General features: G+C 49.6%; 1 pseudogene; it reads left to right on the top strand.

The window, feature by feature from the left end:
• Window positions 1-19,340, top strand: part of LOC120381704 — a 177,110-nt pseudogene that overhangs the window by 59,384 nt on the left and 98,386 nt on the right.

The following is a 19,340-nucleotide window of genomic DNA, read 5'->3' as shown; positions in this document are numbered from 1 at the left end:
GGCTGAGCAGGGGGTTATTGACAGGGAGGAGACTCAGGTCCTTGTTGGTCTCTTTTAAGACCAAGGAAATAAATCAGAACCAGTTCTATGTTTGATGAATTTTGCTGCTTCTCTGCATTAACGGTCTCTGAGCAGTTCATGATTCTCTCTAACACTGCAGTTCTCCTCAAATACTTGCTGAATAATTCCTGTGCACTGTTGTTGGTCTGGAGCTCATCTGAGAGCACTTTATTCAGGTCATTCAGTGTCTGAAATTCAAGATCCAATGGTTAGTTTGAAAATCAGGGCTCTTGGGTCCTATTCCCAACTCTGCCACTGACTGGCCGTGTGACCTAAGACAAGTCAATTCTCCTTTCTCAGCCTTAGCTTCTCCCTCTTTCAAGTAGGGATAATAATGATCCTCTCCTACCTAGCTCAACACACTCACTCTTCCCCAGCACACACACTGTCTCTCCCCAGAACACAAACAGTCTCTACCCCGCCACGCACACCGCAGTTGAAAAGCAGCTGGCAATCTAGTAAGATGCCCGTGGAACGGTGGGATAGAGAAACCTGCATCATGTGATGCTGTACCACTCCGTGAGGCATTGCAAACCCTTCCCAAAACACCCTGCAGCCAGTTGCACAGTGGGATAGTTGCCCACAGTGCACTGCTCTCTGTTGCCATCCACGAACTGCTAGCATGGATGTGCTCTGGAGACACAAGGGGCATAGGGAGGACATTCAATAGCTGTTTTAACTAAACATTTTAACTAAAGCAGCAATGCCGGGGGTTTGGTGGCTCCTTTCTTTCCTCACCCTGGAGTAAACTCAGCTTTTTGTTCCATTCTTGATGTTTCATGGAATAACAACAGACGACCGAAGAAAGACATGGACAGGGCGGGTCTCAAGGGAGAGGCAGAGAGGTGTGGGTGATGGGCAGGTTGGTTTGCAGGGACGGGTCAGAGCAGTGGCGGCTGGTGGGCAGACCGTGTGGTAGGGGGTGGAGAGGCACGAGCAGCAGGCAGGAAGGCCTTGGGGGAGGAGAGGAGTGAGCGAGAGGTGGATCAGCCGTCCTCAGCCAAAGAGGAAGAGCGGGGGGTGGGAAGTGGCCAAACAGGAGCAAGGGGGGAGCACAGGTGGGGCCTCAGAGAGAGGAGAAGGGTGGGGGGGCAGTACCATGGTCTGGGCACCAATGGGCCCCCCACTTCTAGGGAGCGTCCAGCGCTCACACCCAGCCTCCCCAAATGCAAGAGCCATGGGCCACCTATTCTCTTCATCTTCACTAACCAAGCCCCTCCCCAAGCTATGTTGATGGAAGAAGCCCTCCTGTTGGCACAGTGCTATCTGCACCGGGGTTAGGCTGATATAACTGCATTGCTTAGGGAGGTAAATTTTTCACACCCCTGAGTAATGTAGTTACACCGATCTAATTTTGTAGTGTAGACCTGTCCAAAGAACCTTGGGAGTAAAACTTCACCTGCTCCTCTGCTTTACTGAATCCAAACACCAGCAAAGCTTGTCAGGCCCAGATGGAGGTTGGCAGAGAGTCAGGTGTGCGCAGACATGATCCCTTCAGCAACTGTAGGCACCATGGCTTAGCTGGCTAAAACCACTGTTTTGTATACAGGACATCCTGGGTTCAAGTTCCAGTGGTACCTTACTGAGTTGCTTTTGGGCACCTGGTACTGGTTACTGTCAGAAGACAAGATTCAGAGCTAGATGGACCTTCGGTCTAGCCTAGTGTGGTTTTTCTTATGGTTTAAATTACACTCACAGGCACTGAGGATAGAGTTACTGAAAGTTTGGGAGTTAGGAGCTGATAGGTCAGTGGTCCAGTCCCCTCACAAACGATCCCGTCGCTCTGGGACAGGGTCAGGTCTGAGCTCTCACACCAAATGCTCATTGTGGCTGCCAGAATCTGTGGGCAGCTCGTTTAGTTTATGCCGAGGGTTGAGTCCTGTTTTGTGCACCGAGTATGAGAATGAAAATCCTAAACCGCCCTTTGAAATAACAAAAGCAGCAGGACGTGTTTCTGTCCCTGCCCCAGAGCAGACAGACCGATGGAGAAATGCCATGAGTCCAGGGTAATACTCCCCTGCGGTTTTACCATTTCCACTTGCTAAACCCCCTCCCAACCTTCTGCGCTCCTGGAGCAGGGGACTGAGCCTGAGCCGAGACACGGACACTGCAACTTTACAGCCCAAGCCGCATGACCCTGATTAACGTGACACGGGCCAGTCGTGGGTGTTTCATTGCACTGGAGACGTAGCCTAATGTTATGTCTGCACTGCGATTAACACACCCAGGGCACCTGTCGCAAAGCCCGGGTCAGCTGACTCAGGGTTATGGGGCTTGGGCTGCAAGACTATAAAATTACAGTGCAGACAGATGGGCTTGAGCCCAACCTCTGAGACCCCACGAGGGGTGAGGGTTTCCGAACCCAGGCTTCAGTGTGAACACAAATATCTGCACCACAGTTTTTAGCCTTTCGGCTTTAGCTTCATGAGCCCACGTCAGATGGCCCAGGCCAGCCATGCTGCCATCTTTATCCCAGGAGAGATGGACTCTAAGGGTACGTCTCCACTGCAGTGTCAGCCCAGGGGTGGCTCGCTGTGCTCAAAGCAGCACCCTGGAAGCCCCATATTCACCAGTCTCATATAATGGTGATACGGTTTGTACAAAGTCTGCCTGGTGAGGTGTCATTTCAAAAGTCTTGGTCTGTTGAACATTACTATTGTGTTGGATTGTGTGTGTAGCATTGGCTGGGAAGATTTGCTCTGTGTGTGTGACTGAGATGAGGTTGGGAAATGCCCACCACCAACCTTTCAGGTGTGACAATGGAGGAGTCAGACCCACTGCTGGCCCATTAAAGGGATCCACACTCCCAAGGACTATCCCAGGAACCGTGTACAATGCAGACTTCTCCGAGATAGCACAGCGACAATGGGCACTGCTTGACTCACATCCTAGCAAAGGTACTTCCTAGCCAGTTGGAAGAAACTATGAAAGGGGGGGTAGAGACATGAATTGGCCTCTCTCCCCCACAACTCCACACCTGTAAACACATCTGGAGGACAAACACTGTTAGGTGTGAGAAGTATAAACTGTTCAATATGTTCAGTTAGTTGGTTAATAAGATGTTTATGAAGTAAATTGAAATTTAATGTGGATAAATGTAAAGTAATGCATATTGGAAAAAATAACCCCAACTATACATACAACATGATGGGGGCTAATTTAGCTACAACGAGTCAGGAAAAAGATCTTGGAGTTATCGTGGATAGTTCTCTGAAGATGTCCACGCATTGTGCAGAGACTGTCAAAAAAGCAAACAGGATGTTAGGAATCATTAAAAGGGATTAGAAAATAAGACTGAGAATATATTATTGCCCTTATATAAATCCATGGTATGCCCACATCTCGAATACTGTGTACAGATGTGGTCTCCTCACCTCAAAAAAGATATTCTAGCACTAGAAAAGGTTCAGAAAAGGGCAACTAAAATGATTAGGGGTTTAGAGAGGGTCCCATATGAGGAAAGATTAAAGAGGCTAGGACTCTTCAGCTTGGAAAAGAGAAGACTAAGGGGGGATATGATAGAGGTATATAAAATCATGAGTGATGTTGAGAAAGTGGATAAGGAAAAGTTATTTACTTATTCCCATAATACAAGAACTAGGGTCACCAAATGAAATTAATAGGCAGCAGGTTTAAAACAAATAAAAGGAAGTTCTTCTTCACGCAGCGCACAGTCAACTTGTGGAACTCCTTACCTGAGGAGGTTGTGAAGGCTAGGACTATAACAATGTTTAAAAGGGGACTGGATAAATTCATGGTGGCTAAGTCCATAAATGGCTATTAGCCAGGATGGGTAAGAATGGTGTCCCTAGCCTCTGTTCGTCAGAGGATGGAGATGGATGGCAGGAGAGAGATCACTTGATCATTGCCTGTTAGGTTCACTCCCTCTGGAGCACCTGGCATTGGCCACTGTCGGTAGACAGATACTGGGCTAGATGGACCCTTGGTCTGACCCGGTACGGCCTTTCTTATGTTCTTATGTTAAATCACTGGCTTTAGAATAAGATCCAATCTGGAGCATATGAACTATTGACCCCTGGACTCCATCTCTGAGAGGGGACTTGTTTACCATCAGGGGACAGGCTCAAACCAGTCCAAACCAGTTTTTCCCGCCAAAACCAGCCCTCAGCGTTCCATCTCCTCAGCACTTTTCCCGCCACAGAAGTGATATAAGGACGTGCTCAGCGGCTGCGCGGGGCCGCCCCCCCCCAGCGACGGCCCCTCCACGGTCGGGTCTTCCCAGCGCTCCCGAGCCGGAGAGTGACGAGCCCCCTCGGTCCCGCCGTGAGACTGAGGAACAGGAGGCCTGTCACCCCCATTCCTGCCGTCCTGCATCCCTGGTGTCCAGCCTCCCACAGGGCCTCCCAGCCAGCGACGAAACCCACCCGTCGTCTGGACGCCCCAGTGCTCCTCCTCAACGGCTCTAAACCAGCCGGAGAGTGGAAGGTCCTGGGCCTCGCGCCGGCCCGTGGGACCCGCTGCACCTGCACAGGGGGGAAAGGTTTCTGTGCTGGGACATCGTTTAGTCTTTTCCGGTTTCCAAGGGAGGGTTTCTGGGCCTGAGTGTTAAGCTCCCAAAGCCAGTCGCTGTTTGATTGGATTCATTACGTTTGCATTTTCCCTTCTTCCCCCAGTTTTCTGTACCTTTACCCTGACTACACTGACCTTTGTTTGTGCCAAACCACCTTGTTGCCTCTTTATTTTATTGACAGCTCACAAGGAGGGAGGCTAAATCCACTGGTGATAGAGACAGGAGGGAGTCGAGTTTGTATCTCCTGAGAAAAGGGGCGTTTTCCTTTCCTATTTCTCCCCTGCCACTTCTAACGTTTTCCTTTGAAGCGCTGCCTTATTCCCCTGGAGGTCACAGAGGGGACGTGGCACCTTCCCCTCTGACAGTGAGATATTGGCTCGGCTCTTTCTTTACGCTGCTGCTGTTAGTCCATGAAACATCAGGGATGGATGCAAGGCTGAGCTCACTCACCAACCCCCTGAAACATTTCAGTGCCCCAGAGAAATCCTGCCCCCGGCTATTGGCATCATCTGGTGGCCTCTGGGTGACTGGGCAGTGCTAAGATGTAGCCACTTCTGTGGTGGATCCAGGGTGGCCATTATTTGCTAGTGACAGGCCATGGACATTTCTTACCTATTTTGTCCCTCCAGGCCTTCCATACTCCTGTTCAAGAGACATCCCCCAGGGCTCCCTCTGCCTGTGTGACTGGCCAGCAGGGGGCGGTGGTCACTTTCTCTCCACTTCTCAGGCACTGTGAGGTAACAGTGTTGCTGGGTGGGGTGGGGCTGTGGGGGAGATAGCAGCTGAAGGGGATTGTGGTGGGGAGGCCTCTGGGTGGCGGGGCCGGGGGGACCCGCGTGAGGTGGGTGGGTTCTGGAGATTTGGGGTTTCAGGGGGTGGGTGTGATGTGCCCAGCCCTGAGGCTGTGGGTCCTGGAGGTGGGTATCGCTGGGGGCCTGGTGGCTGCAGAACAGCTGGGGGGGGCGTCTCTTGGGGAGGCGGGACAGGGGTTAGAGGAGCCTGGTGCTGTGCCAGGGCTCTGTCTGGGCTTCCCGCAGACTCCTGGGATCGCTGCCGTGCCCAGTGCACAGAGTGTGTGTGGGAGAATCCCGGCGCTAGGCCGGGGTGCCCCTGTAAAGCACCAGGATCCCGCAGGGGAGGAGGAGGGTGCCAGGCAAAGGGCAGGGCAGATCCTGCTGGAGGGCGGGGGATCCTAGGCAGGCAGTGAGGACTGAGTTCCCAGTGGGGGTCCCTTTGGGGGTCTCTGGCTGTTGTGGTCTCTTGGTGGGGGGAACCTTTTGGGATTCCCTACCTGGCAATGAAGGTCTGGTGGGGGTTGTCTGGCCAGTGGGGCTCTGAGTGGTATCTGAGGTCCCTGGCCAGGGACTCCGGAGGGTGGGTTCCAGGGAGTATCTGGGGGGGGGGGGTTGGCTGGGCTCTGGGGGCTGCTCCTAACCTTGCTGCTTCTCCATGATTAGCTTATGCCAGAATCCTGGCTCCAAGCACTGCCCGACATTCCCCAGCCAGGCCCAGTCACTGTGATAACTTTCTAGCCACTTATCAGACACTGTAAGGTGAAATCACAGATTTTTGCTCTGCTCCCCTCTTGAAAAGTGCAGGAACTTCCAGTTCCATTGTCCTAGATTGTCCAGTCCTTGTCCTAGATTGTCCAGTCCTTGTCCTGGATCTCGGGGTGAGGGAGGAGGGAAGGGGGTCAGCACTGCCGCACAATGGTCTCTTCCACAGCATTCTGGACTCATTCTTTCTGAACTCTGGTTTCATTGAGACCATTGTTAATCCAGAGTCACTGTATGGAAAGACAAGGAGTGACTCCGGATCGACAGTGGGGCAAATGAGATCAGCAATTCTCCCTGTGAGGAGGGGCTCTCATTAGCTGCTCTCCCCAGAGAGCTAAAGGAGGGAAGCTGCTCAAACGCTCTGTCCCTCTCTGCTCAGGATATTGGGGTTCAGCTTCCTGGGTCAGACGCTGCAGCCTCCATTGTGATCTGGGAGACCAGGCTTAGTAGCTGCTGCTCCCCCAGTGGGGTTCTGTGCTGGGAAGAGACCTGAATTAAAGCTGCTTCTCTGCCTGGCCCAGGGGATGACTTTCTCCAGCTGGTCCTAGCCTCCTAGGGCAGCCCTGGGCCCTGTTAATACTAAATTCTGAGCCAAGTCTCCAGGTAACTGAAAGACCTCAGGGAAAGTCTTCGGGTCTGGCAAGAAAGTGACTCTGCACAAACAGCCCCTCCCTATTTCTCCTCCCATTAGCAATTGCCAGGAGAAAATCCAGCCCTGGGAGAGCAAAGCCCCCAGGAATGGGACTTTCCCAGCCAGAGGGGCAGGGAGAGAGGACAGGGGAAGGAGAGACTGAAAGGGGCAGTGGGAGAAATGAGGGGGGAGAGATTTCCACCCAGACACATGTATTGCTGCATCCCTGGGCAGAACCACTTTCCAGTGAACAAAACAAGGATCAGACAGAGGAAAAGCTAGTTCCTGACTCCATATTCCCCCTGCTGGGGTGTGGCTGCCGTGGGGTCAGTGTCTGAGGGAATCCCCCACAGTGACTCCTTTGGTTCTGCTCTTTTCTAGCCTTGTGTTCACAGACTTTGTTAGGGGGTGAGGGGAGGGAGAAGGGAGGTTAAAAATGTGTCTGGGCTTAGCATGGCAGGAGGGGCCAGGTCTACATTGTTATAAACAGACTGAGCATTTCCCTGCATGGCAGAATCTAGGGTGTCTGTGTGCAGGGAAGGGGCCTGGGGGAATTCTGATGTGAAGTTAACTAAAACTGGTTCTGAAACGCCCACAACTGCCCTTCTCCCCCAGACAGGCTGCAGAATGGCGTCCATGTTTTCCTCCAGCTCATCCCAGCCTGGCGTGGGACAGGGAAGAGAAATGCCTGCAGTGGAGCCAACTCAGGTAGGGATTATCGGGGGGTTGCTGGTGGGTTCCTGCTGGAGGAGAGGGAGAGCAAATACACCAGAGATGGGAAGGTTTGCACAGTCTGGTTTGAAGGTTGGAGCCGGGCAGGAAATTCACAGCGTGGGGAAAGGAGGAGGCCAGGGTGTGGCAAACCTGCTGGGAGTTATTTAATAAGTGCCCTAGATTCTAGGAACAGACCCAGGAGGTTGGGAGGTGCCCTAATTTGTGAAGAAAGAAAATAGCCCACCTACATGGAGCTAGTCAAACTGACCAGACTCCCAGTGCTGGAGCCTGAGCTCACTAACCAGTGGCTGCCGTGAGATATGAAGGGGCACCCAGGAGTCAGGCTTATTGGAGCTGCCTCTCCCTTCATATCCCGCTCCTCACAATGGGGAGGTTATTGGGCTTCCTACCAGGGAGCTCTCCCTGGACCCTGCTAGGGGCTCCATCTCCTGTATCAGTCGGTGGCCAGTAGGTGTGTGATGGATCTGCTGGGAGAGACAAGGGGCTCTCTCTTCGTCCCCTCACCCTGGTATTTGCTGGATACGCTGAGCGGGGTGGGGGTGGGACTCTGTTGAGTGGGATCCACCCAGAGCTTCCATTTGATTCACCTCTCTGCCACAAATAGTGGGGCTGTGAGTGGAGCAGCAGGTCCTGAGTGTTGGACTCTTGCTCTTTCAGGGGCCGGTGACCTTCGAGGAGGTGGCTGTGCATTTCACCAGGGAAGAGTGGGCTCTGCTGGACCCCGCTCAGAGAGCCCTCTACTGGGATGTCATGCAGGAGAACTATGAGACTGTGACCTCGCTGGGTAAGGGTTGCTATCCCCTTGGTTCTTGGAAGGGGAAATGAAGAGTTAAGGTTCACGCCAGCCCTCCAATGCCACCTCTACTCTGTCCTGTTTCAGCATCACCCCAATATGCCAGTGACACACACACACTACCAGAGAGCCTCCCCTGCTGCAGAACACTTTGGGAACAGAGCACAGGAGCCATATCGCACAGTGTCAAATAGCTCCTGTTTGCTCAAGTGAAACTGGGGGTTAGGTCTGGCATAACTGTTCCATCCCCCTAATCATTTTTGTTGCCCTTTTCTGAACCTTTTCCAATTCCAATATATCTTTTTTTGAGATGGGGCGACAACATCTGCATGCAGTATTCAAAATGTGGGTCTATCATGGATTTATTTGCTGTTTTTACAAATATGATATATGATATATTCTGTCGTATCTATCCCTTTCTTAACTATTTCCAACATTGCTTGCATCATATTTTGCAATATATTCCAAATAAGGTAATTAACATGCAACATATGTGTCATTGTTTGGGGTTTTAAGCTTTAAAATGCTTGTGTGATTTTTAGCTCAGGGGACAGTATTCCAATAGCTGTCGCCCCCTGCGCACTTTTAACTAAGAAAAGAGCCTCAGGCTGAGCTGATTCAAAATCAATCATGTGGCTGTTTTCCACAAAAGCTTCAAGAGGTCCCTGTGATGGAATGTAAATGTCTTCTTCACACCTTCCCCCCCCCACAGGAGAATGGCTGTTTGACCAGCTGTTTGCCTTGTTGTCTCTGAGGAACTGCTCTGTGGGTGTTCCCCAGAATTGTAACATTTTCAGTAATCTCATACTGTAAAATCTCATAACTTTACATACAGTGTTACTACACATTTTAACAGGAGGATAATATTCAGTAGATTATGCATTTTCAAATGATACCTCACAAGCCATACTGTGTACAAAATTGATCATAATTTTCTAGAAGAGTGAACACAGGGGTATAGACTGACACTGTCTGTGTATGTGTTCCCAGCAGATATGTGGGTATTTCAATCTCTTATAAGCACAGTGTTCGGCATCTTCAAGGCCCTGAGGAACTGGTCCTGGGAATTCACTGGTTTACCAAGTGTGACACTGGATGGAATTGTGAGACACTTTGGTATTAATAATAAAATAATAATATAATCTGATGAAATTGCAATGAATTGTGCTAGATATGCCATGTAAGGTGTCAGTAAAAATGTCATGATTTGCCAAGTATGATGATATTATTTCTATGTTTGTATCACCTTTGTATTGTGAGTTATAGATATGTAGGGTATATCTGTATTTCCAGACTTGTGCAGTGTTTCTGGGTGACACCCCCAGACATATTGACATCAACACTGCCTAGCCTGTTTGATGGCCCATTGAGGGTCATCAGCTGTACAATGAGCCCATGGAAAGGACCAAGGGGATACACCTATTGAGTCAGCAAGACATGCCAGGGTATGGCTGTGTAATGAGAACTCCAAGGCTTTTCCATGCCATGTGCTGTGAATCTTGTGTTTGGAACACAGGAAGTACAGGCCACATGGCAAAAGGAATATAAAGGGCAGCTGCATCATCTCCATTCTGTCTTCAATCCCCCTTCCTACCTCTGGAGCAACTTCTCTACAAACTGAACTCTGGAACAAAGGACTGAATGACCCATCCAAGCTATGGATGTGTTCCAGACGGACTTTCAAGCCAGCAACTCACCAATACTGCTAAGAACCTGATATATCCATTTTGGAACGTATCTGACTGCTTTCCCATTTAACGTCTTTCTGTCTTTCTTTCATTTAAACCTTTAGTTTAGATGCTAAAGGATTGTCTGGAAGGATGGAATTTTTGGTAATATCCAAACCTATACTGACCTGGTGATGTGGCTGACCCTTTGGGGTCAGAGGAACACTTTGTTTATGTGAGCAGAGTTTTTAAATAACCTCTCACTGTACTGGACCTCGCTGCTGATTAGGAGTCAGAGAACTGGGATGGAATAAAGGGGGCTGTGTGATTTCTTTTTTCAGCTTCTCGATAACCCATGTGGGGGATCAGAAGCACAGTGTGTGACTGGTCAGTGAGTTTAACTTCAGTGTTAACCAGCAGTTTTGGGAGCATCTACTCTCCCTTTTTCAGCCTGCCCTAACTTTGGCATTTTCAGTGAGAACTGCCCCTGGCCCACCAGGTCACACTAAGCACCGAAGTTAAATGAATAGAATGTTTTTTTATGACCAAGTCTTATGAAATCAACTGAACTCCTTTGTTTTCTTTCATCTGAGCAGGGTTTCTAGTTTTCCAGCGTGATGTGATCTCCCAGCTGGAACAAGGGGAAGAGCCATGGGTCCCAGACCTCCAGGGTTCAGAGGAAAGAGAGATCCTGAGAACTCCCTGCACAGGTGAGGAAACATTAAACCACCTCAGAATCTGTAAGTGCCTGAAGGAAACATCTGGAATGCCCAACTATTCCCTTGGGAGGTCTCTCAGTTCATTATTGTCCCTTGCAGGGGTCATATCCTCAGGGTAAATATAGTTCATGGCTTCCTATAGATCCTAGCAGACACCAGGCAGTAGCTTCCTCCCTTCCCCCTGCGTATTTGGATGGGATGTGAAGGCTGAATTGATCCCCCTCCTCTCTCCTATTTGGGGGAAGAGTTTGGGGGAGTTCAGCTCCTGATTTTTATTTGACCTGTCTTCAGCACTTGTTTTGGTTTGGTCTTCCCCTTTCCATCCCTGTTTGAGGTTTCTGTCTCTGCCACAGCAGGTGATGCAATGGCATGTGAGAAAGAGGAGCAGAATTCTCAGCCTGAAAATGTTGAGCCAGTGGGTAAAAACAGAGCATTATCACAAAGATCGAAAAGGAATGTGTCCAGGAGTCATGAGCAGGGAAAATCCTGAGAGATTCAGCACAGACCAAAAAGAGAGCAAGGAAACCAGCCAGGGGAGAAAGTGGATGAATTTATTTCCTCTTGGGGAACTCAGAAGGTCCTCATGGAAAGCATAACACAGCAGGAAATCCTTAAGCGAAAGAGAAAAATACATGCACTGAGTGTGGAAAAACCTTCTCTCGCAGCTCAGCCTTTTCTGTACATCAGAGACTCCACACACGGGAGAGGCCCTTTGAATGCAGTTTGGGATGTGAGTGTGGGAAAACCTTCAATCGCAGCTCCCACCTTATTAGGCATCAAACAATCCACAGAGGAGAGAGGCCCTATGAATGTAGTGAGTGTGGGAAAAACTTCACTCACAGATCAACCCTTTCTCGACATCAGAGAATCCACACAGGGGAGAGGCCCTTTGAATGCCATGAGTGTGGGGAAAACTTCACTTACAGATCAGGCCTTTCTAGACATCAGAGAATCCACACAGGGGACAGGCCGTACAAATGCCGTGAGTGTGGGAAAACCTTCACTCACACATCAGCCCTTTCTATTCATCGGAGAATCCACACAGGGGAGAGGCCCTCTGTATGCCATGAGGGTGGAAAACCTTCTCTTGGCACTCAGCCCATGTTAGCCATCAGAGAATCTGCAAGGAGATCAACATTGTAAAAATCTCTAGGGCTATCAAGACTTTGTTTTCTTTAATACTTTTCCTGATTCCCACATAGTAACTTTTAAAGCTTTTGAACTGTTTGCAGCACCGTTATCCCTCAGCTTGTCCAGATGAGTGGCCCATTTTTGCCTTTTGCAGTTCGCCCTCTTTGAGATGGACCTATTTGTCCTTTCTGTTGTCCCACAAGTAACTGGACTGTGCCCTTCCTATGAGGAACCAGGGAGCATCACGTTTATACCATTCCTCCTATTGAAAAGTTATTGTTAGAGTCACCAGTGATCCAAATTGTATCCTTGTCAGTTGTTCTCACGTTGCTCTGGGTTGTGCTGAAGAGCAGTTACATTGGGAAATTTTCAAATTATATGTAAATGAAGAGGAGCAGGGGCAGGAAAAAAGTATAATTTCAGCTTCTGTGACACTGGAAGGAGATGGAGTGACTCAGAGATTCCCTCCTTCCCCTTCACTGAAGAACTGTTACCTTTTGCCTGAGCCAGATAGAGTTTATCTTCGTCACATTCTATCCATCCACTTCTCAAAGTGTCATGTGATGAAGCATTCTCCGTTGTCTGTGCTTGCAGATGATGTTTTGACTTCTTTAATCCTGTATCAGAGTCGCTATGACTGGAGATGAAAGTGTCAAAGACCTGGGAGGGGAATTCAAATGGATCCCAAATACAGTGTGATCATTTAGAGTTTAAATTCCAGCTTCCATCTATTGTAAAGCCACTTCTGGCAAGAGGGCTGTTTTTCCCTCATTATGGGCATGCTGGGATACTAAAAAAATTGTAAATAACATAACTGACTATTGAGACAGGGATGAGGGAAGAAGGTTTGAATGGATCAGAGGACAATGTGGTGGGAAAATCTCTTGTCCCGACTCTGAATAATCAGATGTAACCTGCTCTGGAATTTCACTTGACACTTTCTTTGTCATGTATTGTCTCTCTGTGATGCGGGTTTCTATCTTTCCTGAAGGCTGTTTGGTCACCCAATTGGATATTAGTTCAGTTTGGTAGGATGTAGCTCAGATTTATTGAAGAATTTAAGACAATGACCCTTTGCTAAAGTCCTCATTTATGATTTCAGCTTTGCTTTTTCCCCATCCCTCCATGATGACATGGAGAAAGTTGAAGTGCAGTTCTATCAACAGGAGAGAACTCTCTAATTTACTGGACAGGCTAACAAAGAAATAGCAGTGATTTAAAATCTCCACTCAGAAATGGTGAACAACAGCAGAACCCCAACTAACTGAAGGAAGTGCATCTGATCACAGTGTATTTCAGTTGTTTAAGGCAATATTGTCTCCAATGATCTGGGAAGAGAATTCCATGGTAAGTGGTTTTGAACTAGGCAAAATGCCCAGGCCCTACAGAAGATCTCTCCTAGCAAATCCTATGCTATGGGAAATGCAGCCTTTCATGACACAGATGTTGAGGAAATAGAAGTGGAGTTTTTAGTTGAATTTATCCTTTGTAGGCGCTAAAGATGTGTATAAAATGAAACCAGTGTTGAAAATGTAATAGCTTCAGAAAAATAGCCATGTTTGAATAGAATCTCCAGCTCTGGTAACTAACGAAGATTCTGATCCCAGGCCTGTATCCAGTCCCTTCCCTGGACCTGTGCCACCAAATTAAAGAAAAGCTGGGCATGTTTCAGGAAGCCACTCCTCATTAACATTGCTGAGATTTTAAGTGGTTTTGTAAAGTATTCTTCAGAGAAGTGTAAATTTACCCTATCCAAAACCAAGGATTTGGAAAGAGCTGAGGTTGAAAGAGTCCACACCCAGTTCTTGGTTTCCACCCCAGTAAAGGAAGCTATGGTGACCCAAGGAAAATGGTTTGTACAACTCCACTTCCTAGTTCAGTGTCACTGATTACATTTCCAAAGTATGCCAGGGTTAGATTGAGAACAGTCATCCTTCCCTGTTTGGATGCAAAGAGAGAGTGCTTCATAGGACAGTCCTTCCCTGTGGATCCCAAACTGGCTGCCTGGTTGGGTAACAAGGACTTTCAGGCTGTAGAAATGATGGTAACCAATGAGGCAACGTATTTGTCAGCCTCCAATTTCAGACTTCCAGATACATGCATGTTGAGTCCTGATTCTATGGTTTTGTGTCTGACGCTGTGGCTACACAATTAAGCTGATGTTGGCACAGCTGCACCAATGTAGCTGCACTGCTGTAGCACTGCAATAACAGATGCTCTAAGCCAATGAGAGAGATTTCTCTCATCAGACTTGATTGGTCCAGCCCCCGCAAGCGGCGGTGGCTATGTTGAGAGGAGAAGCTCTCCCGCTCATGTAGCACTACACAGGGGGTTAGGGCTGTGTAACTAGGTTGCTCAGCTGTGTGGATTTTTCACACCCCTAAGCAATATAGTTATCCCGATAAATGTCTTTAGTGTAGACCAGGCCTTAGTTTTCTCTTGTGTTTTATGCATTTACTTTACTTCTCTACCTCCTCCTACTTTGAAAGATTAAAAAGTGTGAAAAGAGAGGTATTTTTCTCCATGATGCAAACATTGCAACATAGAAGACCCCTTCTACCAACACACATGGCAGAAGAACCCGAGATATATGAACTCACAGAAGTGTTGGGACTCCCGTTGGAAGAAACCACAACTTGAGCCAAGGTTCAGTTGTTGGCAATGGGGATTAAAAGAAAACTAACATATATGACAAGAATTTGTGATCTTTGAATATGTTATTGTTACATTATAGGTGATGTTATTGGATAAAGAGTAAGAGACTGTGTGATAATGTGAATTATTTTGGAAAACTGAAAGTCATCTTGTTTTTGTGTTTTGTTAGTCATACAGGAAATGATGGCTAATCTTGAAAAGTTAATTTGATTTAATTTACCCTGGTTCCTCAACTGTTGCTACAGCTCTAGTACCCATCAATCCAAAGACTGAGAGAAATGGAGAGTTCCAACCATTGTCCTTTTACTATCTTATTGTTCCTCTCTCTGTTTTTTGTGCTGGCCTTTCTATTCTATTGCTTTCTGCCTTTGTTTAGTGGTAACAGTTGGTTTCCATCACTCACATTTGTTTAAATCTCTATCTGTTGTGAAATAAATTTTTTGCTTGTTCAATAACTACTCAGGTGCTGTGTGAGATACAGTAGCAATGGTCCACAGTAAAACTAGTAACCTGGGATACTTGGGGAAGAGAGGATCTGGGATTTCACCAGGTATCTGGTGATCTGGGCTGGACCCCAGAGGGGGACACATTGAAGGAACTCAAGGGTTAAGTTGGCTGCTGTAGCTCAGAGGAGGGTCCTTGAGTTCCAGCAGGCTGGTGAGTTTGGTCACTAACATCCAGCTGCCAAATGCAAAACTCCCTCTTCCTTGTGGCAGGTGGCAACAAGGAGACTCACAGCCCTCAGCACCCTGAGAAGGGTCACAGTGTGTCTCTGTGTTGATCCACCTGTCAAATCCACACAGGGAAAGCTCCCGATAGCACAAAACTCTGCCCTATGAAATCATGGAACATGTGCTCTGTGCTCTGTGAAAGCATGTAAAGAATCCAAGCGTTGGAGGACAGGGTTTGGGTCCAGAGCGACCTAGACAAATTGGAGGATTGGGCCAAAAGAAATCTGAGGAGGTTCAACAAGGAGAAGTGCAGAGTCCTGCACTTAGGAAGGAAGAATCCTATGCACTGCCACAGACTGGGGACTGACGGAGTGAGGGGGGTTTGATAGCAGCCTTCAACTACCTGAAAGAGCAGCAGAATGGGCTTTCTCCTGGCCACTTTTGCTGGGCTGGGCAGGCAGCCTGGAGGCCTTTCTAGAAGAGCATTGGGAACTGAGTTAGAAAAACCAATGTGAAAACCAGAACCTCAGGTTTAGACTCATTTATTTATAATATTAAATCTTCAATTCTAGTGTCACAGTCAATACAATTGCTTCAGCCTGATAGTTGCCCAAAGGGAAACGTAACTTCTCTCAAAGGGAGTGGAGAGAAAACACTTTTCAGAGTCCAAGAGAGACAAGGTGGGTGAGGGTAAGAGCTTGCAGAGGACCAACCTCTGTTGGTGAAAGAGACAAGCTGTGGAGCTAACCCCACACACTTCTTCAGTTCTGTGTAGCCTGGAAGGTCGTCTCCTCCATAACCAGCAGTTAGAACATAAGAACAGCCACACTGAGTCAGACCAGTTCATCTAGCCCACTCTCCCGAAAGTGGCTAATGCCCGGCGCCCCAGAGGACCCCTGGGACCAACATGGATACAACACCACCACAAACAAGGTTAAAAGTCAATGCACATGGGAGAAGCATCTTGTGTTTCCATGGGCGGTAGGTTTGTAGAAATTTTGGTGGTGCCCAGAACCTGCCCAAACTCCGCCCCCCACCTGCCCAAGGTTCTGGGAGGGAGTTTGGGGTGTGGCTGGGGATGAGAGGTTTGGGGTGTGGGAGGGGGCTCAGGGCTATAGCAGAGGGTTGGGGTGTGGGGTGATGGCTGTGTGGTGGGGCTGGGGATGAGGGGTTCATGATGCAGGAGGGGGCTCAGGGTTGGGGCAGACGGTTAGGGTGCAGGGGGATGAGGGCTCTGGCTGGGGCTGGGAATGATGGGTTTGGGGTGTGGGAGAGGCTCAGTGCTAGAGCAGAGGGTAGGGGTGTGGGGGGTGAGGGCTCTGTCTGAGGCTGGTGGGTTTGGGGTGTTGGAGAGGCTCAGGGCTGGAGCAGAGGGTTAGGGTGCAGGGGGATGAGGGCTGTGTCTGGGATGGGGATAAGGTGTTTGGGGTGTGGGAGGGCTCAGGACTAGGGCAGAGGGTTGGGGTGCAGGGGTGTGTGAGGGCTCTATCTGGGGCTGGAGATGAGGGGTTTGTGGTGTTGGAGGGGGCTCAGGGCTGGGGCAGAAGGTTGGGGTGTGTGGGGGGATGAGGACTCTGGCTGGGACTGGGGATGGGAGGTTTGGGGTGTGGGAGGGGCTCGGGCAGAGGGTTGAGGATGTGGTGGGGGGGTGAAAGCTCTGGCTGGAGGTGTGGGATCTGGGGTGGGGCAGGGCTGGGGATGAGTTTGGGGTGCAGGCAGGCTGCTCCGGGCCCAGGGCCAGAAAGGAGGACTCCCAGCCCTTTCCTGCTGGCAGCAGCAAGCTCTGGGAGGAACCCTCATTCCCCAGCAGCACACTCACTCCCACCACTGTCACTGCAGGTGTTCCTAGGGCCCGTCTGAGGTCCAGGAATCTCCCTCGCCTCCCCCATTATGGGGGCTGGGGGGTGCTGCATGCACCTCCTCCCCTGCTGTTGCCCCTGACTATAGCCTCACTGGGGTGGGGGATGGGGCTGTCTCCTTGCACAGCATGGGGCAGGAGTGGTGACTGCAGGGGGGGGGCTGTGATGGTGGAGGGTCCCGCTGGAAAAGGGAAGGGTCTGAGGTGGAAGGGCAGGCTCAGAGTCAGTCTGCCCTGGCAGTGAGTTGGGAAGGGGGGGCACTAGGACCCTGTGGCAGCAGTTGCTGCAGGGAGGCAGCATGGAGCTGCATTGAAGAGGCAGGGATGCTCTGCTCCCTCCGGGGCCCAGGGACATGCATGGGGCCAGCAAGGAGGTCCGGGGGACCCACGGGGGAAGCACGGGAGGTGGCAGGTGGGGCCAGAGGGGAGACCCGGCCCCAAACTTTGGTGGAGCTGGGCCCCAGGGCTCTGAATATTGCTGGTGCCTGGGCACCACGTGGGTATATAACTCGCCGCCCATGTGCGTTTCATTCCTTATGTCCTAGTCCCATCATGTGGCCATTTCCTTTTCTTCCTTTCTGTTAAAAGCTTTGGTGTTTTGCACAGAAACATTATTTGCCCAGGAGAGACCCAGGAGTGGGGGCTGCATTCCTGTGCCAAACAGTCACTGGAAGGGGGCAGACAAAGGCCTTTAGGATGAGGCGTCCATCACTGTCAAAAGATCATCTCCCTCCTGCAGGTCACTGGCAGCCTGAATTCGTTCCTTATCCCAGAGTCTGGGGGCTGGAATCAGCACTACCCAGCCCCTCCCTATGTAGCAGGAACAAACACAAACCTGGGCTTTAAAACAAGCTGTACCCTTCCTTCTCAGGGAAGATTTTTCTGTGATTGAAGTTGAGCTTCAGTTCCCCTCTCCTAGGGGCGGGGCTGCTGTGGGGCCAGCTCCCAGTGAGATCTGTTTTCACCATTGCCCCCTTTCAGTCACTCAGGGATGGTAACTCTGCTCCCAGCTGTCAGGCAGCTTCCAGCCCATCCACCCTGCTCACTCCTTCCATGGTCATGTGTCACCCCCTTTGCCAGCGCACAGAGCCTGCAGGAAAGCTACTCCTGCCAGATGCACTGGTGGTATAGTGGTGTGTGTAGGTGTCTTCCAAGCAGTTGATCTTGGTTTGATTCCCAGCCAATGCAATAATGGCTTTTCTCTTCTGTTGTTTCCTCATCTGGAAGTGGTTTAATTTCAGTCACATTGTGTTACAATCACATTATCTATAGAATGAAACAATAAATGTGTCAACGTCCAGCAGGTCATACAGGATGGAGGCACACAAGGGGCTGGAATGTGTCATCTGAGAAAGACAGAACCCTTGGAAACCTGCATCTCCCATCCCCTGGCCTTGCGTGTTATGATTCCAGCTGCGTGAGCTGTTTATACGATGTTCCGGCATGATGGGGAAATGAAGTTTTGAGTCAGTTTTTGCTCCTGCAGGTTCCTTTGCTGTTACAATTATAACGACATGAACAAAAGGGAGGCACAATAAACATAACCCCCAAATTGCAATACAGGTGGGGAAAGAGACGATCACAGTTAAGCCAAACACGTAAAAATAAAAATTAATACAAAAAAGGGGAGAGGGAAGAGATCAGGTATGTGGAGATCCCCTTGATATTTCAACGCACATTGTTAGAATCAAAGTTCAGACTTGACACTGGAAAACCCGCAACTACCTGTCTCTGTGAACACCTGTGATGAGCAAGATGGAGTTGGGACACCTCTTCTGCTTCAATCATTTATTTTCTCTCTTCTCCCCCCCCAATTCCTCGTCTCCAATGTCTCTGCCTTTCTCCTCTTGCTCCCACCCCCCTGCCCTTTCCCAGGAACTCACACTCTACAGCATTTAGGACAAGCCAGAGCTCCCATGTTCTGCACATGATCCTGTGTCAGAGGAGGTGGGACCCAGGTCAGAACCAGGCTCACAACTGACCAGAGTTTGAGAACTCTCCCTGTTCCCATTGGGCAGATGGGGAGGAGCCTGAGGTATAGAGAAGGGAAGTGACCTGTCACCAGATGGATCAGACTGAACAGGTTTCACACCTCGAGGAGGCTCTTACCTTCTAAACAGGGACGGCTGTTTTCTAGTAAAATCACTAAAAGGGAAAGAGAAAACTCGAAAGAGGTTCCTCCTGGCGCTCACGTCCGTGAACCCGAATACTCTCTCAGTCCTCAAAGAGAGACCCAGAGAAGGAGACTTGCTGAAGCAAAGCCACAGGGGTCTCTGAGGTTTCCCTGGCCCCTCGCCCCTGTCCTGCCTGGCTGATGTCAGCATCTCTTTGTG

This window comes from Mauremys reevesii, linkage group 14 (assembly GCF_016161935.1).
Source record: "Mauremys reevesii isolate NIE-2019 linkage group 14, ASM1616193v1, whole genome shotgun sequence".
Lineage (NCBI taxonomy): Eukaryota > Metazoa > Chordata > Testudines > Geoemydidae > Mauremys > Mauremys reevesii.
Note: the sequence above shows the minus strand (reverse complement) of the source record. Positions and strands in the feature narration are given on the sequence as shown.